Here is a 6,328-nt window from a genome sequence, read left to right on the forward strand (position 1 = left end):
GGCCAGCAGCCGCAGTGAGCGGCCGTCCATAAGCCGACGACTGATCTGCCTCGCCCGGGAAGAGCGCAATGATGGTGCCAACCTGGGCCAGTGAAGCGACGTCCTCCACAACTAGACTGAAGAACAAAAACGACAGCAACTTGTCTGTTCCCTTTCCCCCAATTCCCCAGCACTGTTCCCATCCCCACAATTCCCCAATAAAAATCTTAAAAAAAAAAATTAATTTAAAAAATTTTAAAAGTCCCCCCTCCAAATTAGGTACCTAGTTGAAAATTGGTGAGTGTTTTTTATTTTATGTTTTTTTTCCTGAAAGAATTTATATGACATGGGAAACCATTAAGTTTAGTAGAAACTCTAGACCTCAATTAATTGAAGTTTTTCATATTTTACTATTGCTTTTATGCTCTTATACAAAGTGAATATGTCTACTGGATCTAATGAAAGGCTGAAATAAGCAATAGGCTTCTGATGATTTCTATGTAATTAAGTGCCTTTAGTGCCTGTTCAGACCCATTATGGGAAAAAAGTTTTCATATCTAAACTCATAGTAATATTTTCTGGGTAGAAAGTGATTGTATCAGTCATTGTGCCTAAATATGAGTATGTTTCTTTTGACTTGAAAAAATATTTAACCATTGAAAGATATTTATATTGGCATATTTTAATTAGATATAAGTAACCAAAGAAATGAAATTTGTTTTATTTTTGTCATTTTTAAATATTATTTTGTAAACAAAAGCTATCATGACTGTTTTAACTTAATTACAATTTCAAGATTTTTTGAGAAACCAGTTATCTTTATTCTTCCTTTTTAAAATTAAATGTATTGGGGTGATTTGAAACAGTCTAAGAATTTTATAAAATTAATCCCTTTGAAAAGATATTCATTATAACATTCATTATATTATATAACTCTATATTATATAACATTAATTATATTAGTGAATATAATATTCATTATGCTAACAGTCATCTAAAGATGAATACAATGTTACAAATATAATTTTTAGAATTTTACAGAAGTTATGAAAAAAGTATAAAGTTATTTAACTCATAAACTAAAGAAGGGAATTTAGGAAGTTTGAATCAAGAGAAATTTGACCCTGGTCTACAACAAACCAAAATATTGTGTTAACATTATTTTTATAGTATAAACTAATTTTTAAAAGCTAGAATCATGACAAAATCCTTCATTTATCTTGAAATTAAAGCCTTTTTCTTCTCGTAGCTATAGTAACAAAGGCTATTATGGAAACAAACCCACTCAAATGCATAGTTTAATAATTTGCTTTCTATTTTAACTGTTTATATGGACTAGACATTCTTAAAATGCACACATAACAACTGAATGATTTTTTTGATCAGTTAATTTTTAAAGTTTCTCAAGAGAAGGGAAACAAGAGGAAGTGGAACAAATCAAGTGTTTAGTCTGGAGAACCATTTTCAGAGCTTGGCCAAAGTCCAGTCATCACTGATTGGGGCTGGACAAAATGAAACCAAACAACCGCATTTATAGGGACACTACAAAAAGATTGAAGAAGTCCTTCTCAGATTTTGAAATGGTCGCCTTGGGCAAAATTGGTTCAAAGGATACTAGTTTGAGAAAAATCATCGTGAACTTCTCAGCCCTCAGGACTGGCTTGAGGGCAGACCTATTGGGCCTATGTTCATTTTATCCCTAAACATTTCTCTTTTTTTTATTGTTAGTTTCAGGTGCACAGAACAATGCAATAGCTATCTTTCTCACCCTCACAGAGCAACGACCCCCCCCTAAACATTTCTTATAGACAGACAACACTCAATAGGTAAAACAAGCAGGTGTTAATGTGATCAGACTTTTAAGAATCCCAAGGGATCTTATTCCTAGGAACATAAAATAAACCCAATGCTGAAGGGCTTTAATAAACCACCAGAGCTCAATTCAGTGTGAGATTACCTCCCAGCTAAGAGAAGGTGGTTCCTTGAACAGATACAGACACAAGGGGTCTGTGATGCATATGCTATTATTGAGTCAAAGGTTCTTGGTGGAAGCTTCATTTGTCAGTGACCATCAGGGAAACCCCTGTAACTGAACAAGTTGACTTTATTAGTTTTTGCAGTGAGGGAGAATGCATACTGTGGAAAAATGTGTGTAGGTGTAGAGTTCTTTGTGTAGTCCTACTTGGAGTTTATTGAGTTTACTGAAAGTATAGATTATTATATTTTTTATCAAATTTGGGAAGTTTTCAGCAATTCTTCAAATATTTTTTTCTGCACCTTTCTCTTTATCATCTCCTTCTGTAACTCTCATTATGTATATGTTGGTACACATCATGGTGTCCCACAGTTTTCTGAGGATCTCTTATTTTTTCTTCATTTTTATACTCTTAGATTGAATAATCTCTATTGATCTATCTTAAATTCACTGATTCTTTTGCTATTGAGTCAAATTTTCGCAATGTCTATTTTTCATCTCCAGATATTCAGTTTCTTTTACGATTCTCATGTCTTTATTCATACTCCCTATTTGATTAATAGGTGATGTGATTTCCTTAATTCTTTAAACATATTTCCTTTGATTATTTGAGCATATTTATAATACTTGCTTTGAAGTCTTTGTCTTCATCTAACATCTGCACCCCAACTGAGACAGTTTGTATTGACTGTTTTTTTTCTTGTATATGAGTCACAGTTTCTTTGCATGTCTTATAATTATTTTGTTGAAAACTAGACATTTAATAAACTACTGTTTCAAATCTGGATCCTATTCTTTCTTACAGTTCAGGGGAAACTTATTCTTGCTGATTTGCTTTGCTTTGTTTGTTTATTTGTTCAATGACTTTCTTGAAGAAATTATGTGAGCCTGTTTCCCCTAGAGTGTATGCCCTCTGATGTTTGCCCAGCTTTCTTTTTTCTTCTTCTTTTTATTTTTAATCTTAGTTCCTAGGGATCCCTTTCGGTGAGCATAGATTAGTGTGGTAAGTCAATGACTGATCAGAGGTTATACTTACAGAACTTGAGTTAATACAGTCTAGAGCCTTTGCCAACTGTATGTGGCTTTGGAATCTTTTTAAAGTTTAGGGAGTTTTCAAGTCTGAAAGAACACTTTCACTGCCCCATTGGTTGTAGGAAGATGGAGCCTCAAGGTGGCAGAACCTGACCATGGGGTCTGTGGCAGCAACTTAAGGCTCATAGTCATTGCTGGGAAGTGCATAAGTTGGACTCATCTTCTCTCACAAGTTTGCATTCCAGTTCCTCAATATTCTCAGGCATTTGATTGGTTTGTATCTACTCCCACATGCCAGTTGCCAGAATCTTGTCTCTCATAAGCTGTATTTGTGCCGCTGCCGTGGTACAAAGGCCACCTGTAGGCAGCTGTTGCATCTGGGGAGAAATGTGGACCACCGGCTTTGGCTTCACTGGCGTGGAACCAGTGCAGTTGTATAATGTCACATCCTGAAAAATGGGCCCATGCTTGGGGTTTAATGTTCTGTGTTTGCCATTTTGAAGTTCTTCATAACGTTATGTTCGAATTTGTGTTTATAAGTCAAGTCTGATGGAGAAGTTGAGCGTGCACTGAGCACTTGGAACTTTAGCTCACACTTGGTCCCCCTGCCCCTCCCCTGCCTCCTTGCTTCTGCATGATTGGTTCTTGGAAGCTTACTCCCTCAACTCCTGTAACTTAGGAAGTATGGGAACATGTACCGTGGCACTGAGAAATTTAGGCTCAGGTGCCCAAATCATACACACTGAGTTGTGGGACAAGGTCTCTAGGCAACTGTGAAGATCTGCACTTACCTTGTGAATATTCCTGCTCCCAAAGGAGAGTGTCATTAAACAGGAAATGAAAATCATTATGAAAAATCAAAGATTTTGTGCTGAGTCCCACAAATATGTAGATGGCCCTGCCAGTCCTTAATGACTCTGGTCTCCCTACTGCCATGCTAGACCAAGTTGTCCACTAAGGTTCTAGTAACTCCTCTATCTGTGGAGCTTTTCAATGACTGTGAAGGCCTGAGAACTTCTATACTGCCCACCAGCTCTAAGGACTCTATTACGTTGTTGAGCTCAAGTGCTTCTGTGACCCTGAATCCCTCCAAGCATCCCACTGCTTTTCCAAGCCCTAGTGTTGCCAAGGCCTCTGCAAAATCTGAGGGTCCTAATGGTGCAGAAGAAGACATGAAATTCCAGGTGCTGAGAGACTGTGAGAGCTCCAGCTTCACTATGAGCCCTCAGCACTTCCCAGAAGCCTGTGGATGAAAATATTATATTTCTATGGAACACAAGGTTCCTTTCTAAGATGCTGGGATAAGTTACTAATGAATACCAAGACAAGTTTCCTGAACTCCTCCGATGAACAGTAACCCACTTCTAGTGCTATTCCAGTTTCAGACGGAGGCACCTCGGTCCTGTACATCATGCTTACATCCTAATTAACAAATTGGGACTTGTACCCTTGGAAGGGAAGGAAGAGAACCTGGAGGGCCAAAAGTGGGTCTTGTGGTGATGATCATGAGCTAAACATTAGTGAAAGGCAACCAGGCCAAGGAGACTGACATTTGGGAAATGCGTTGAATGATAGGGATGCAGTGGCAGAGGAGGCATGGCATTTTTGAGAACCTAAATAAACTTGTAACTGAAGACTTTTTGCAGCAACAGTAGTTGTAAACAAGCCACTGGCCATCAGTAGAGTATACGTTTTATTGGGTGCCCAATTCTACCTTGAAACAATAAAGATGAAAGTCCTAAAGTTCATAGCCGAGATCTATAAGACCTACCCTAAGTACTGGCTAGAGCAATGCAGTCAGACCTTGGAAAGTGATGCTACCAGAGTTAGTTGACAGTGAGCAACTCCCACCTCCCTCAGGAAGTCCCTGTTCTGAGGAAATTGCTATAGAGAGGCAGCATCCCCCAATTTAGAGGCTAAATATACTTAGTCATGGTCTGAGTCCAAATTGGAGAACAAGACAAAGAAGTTACTGCAATTTATTCTGCTGATAAATCCAAAGAAGCTACCTATATTGAAGAGAGAAATGTTGGGGTACATTGGACAAAGTGTGCCCTGATCTCACTCAAGTCTCCCATGTCCTTTACCAGGCCTATGAGGGAGAACATGACCCTAATATCACTCTTGTGCTCTGTACAACTGAAGAGAAATACAGGAAACTAAAGAGCTAGTAGCTTGTGAAGACAGCCTTGGGCACAATTCTCAATTCTATTCCTTATTTTCATGCTGGACAAGCACACCAAAGAGTCTCATATCTGTCTGTCTATCTATCTATCTATCTATCTATCTATCTATCTATCTATCTATCTATCTATATCTATCTATCTATCTATCATCTATCAATCATCTATCTATATCTATCTATCTATCTATCTATCTATCTATCTATCTATCATCTATCTGACATTGTATTTGTTATTTTTCTCTGGATTGACCAAACTAATACAAGTACTGAAAAATAAAAACTGTCAGCCTCTCAAAAAAGTGAAATGAATGAAGACTTTTTCAGACATACATCATCAGCAGATCAACACTACAGAACAGATGAATGAAACTTTTCAGACAGAAGGAAAATGATGCCAGGTGGACACATTGATCTACACAAAGGAATGAAGGTCTGCAAAAATTAACTGCATTGGTGAACATATGAGATAATTTTTATTATTCAAATCTCTTTAAAAGTTTATCAACAGTAGTTTATACTTTCAGCTGGAATATATAGAGATGTGGAAAGAACATCACTTTGATCCATACAAGAAAAATACTGGACAAAATGTAAATTAACAACTTTTCTTGAGCCTTTCAAATAATTGAACTCAAATGGCAGACAACTGACTTGAAATCTGGAGAGAGTTGCTTGCAGAGAAAAGCAGAACTGGATCATTGTCCACAAAGAATAGATGTCACTGAATGCCATGTAGGAATATTATAGGAATATTATAGGAATATTAAACTAGAAATATTTAGTTAACTGTTAAAGGCCATTTGTGGACTAGCATGAGGGCATGAAGCCCTGGGGGGGCCTCACACATAAGTGAGTTCTCATCCCATGTTTTTGGCTGGAGTAAAAGAACAAGAACAACTGTGAAAATCAACCCCCCATCCATTCGCACTATGAAACAAGACTTTATCTTCTCTGTAGTGCACTAATGGAAACTCACTACAGTTGAGTGAGGGGAATGGAGACCCTTACCAAAACTGTGCCCATATTCATCTCCCTGGAAGCTTTTACATTTGGAGGAGGGGTAGGAATACTTGGGAAGAACATACCTCAAAACCCTAGCTCAAAATATTTGCCTAAAACTGAGGCTTAAACAGAACATCATAGAATGGCACCTTCCC

At 37.5% G+C, this 6,328-nt stretch overlaps 1 pseudogene; it reads left to right on the top strand.

Annotated features, from left to right (window-relative positions):
• Positions 1-5,045, top strand: part of LOC109375403 (melanoma-associated antigen E1-like) — a 7,563-nt pseudogene extending 2,518 nt beyond the window's left edge.
• Positions 5,046-6,328: the final 1,283 nt, after the last annotated feature.

This window comes from Hipposideros armiger, unplaced genomic scaffold, assembly GCF_001890085.2.
Source record: "Hipposideros armiger isolate ML-2016 unplaced genomic scaffold, ASM189008v1 scaffold_944, whole genome shotgun sequence".
Taxonomy (NCBI): Eukaryota; Metazoa; Chordata; class Mammalia; order Chiroptera; family Hipposideridae; genus Hipposideros; species Hipposideros armiger.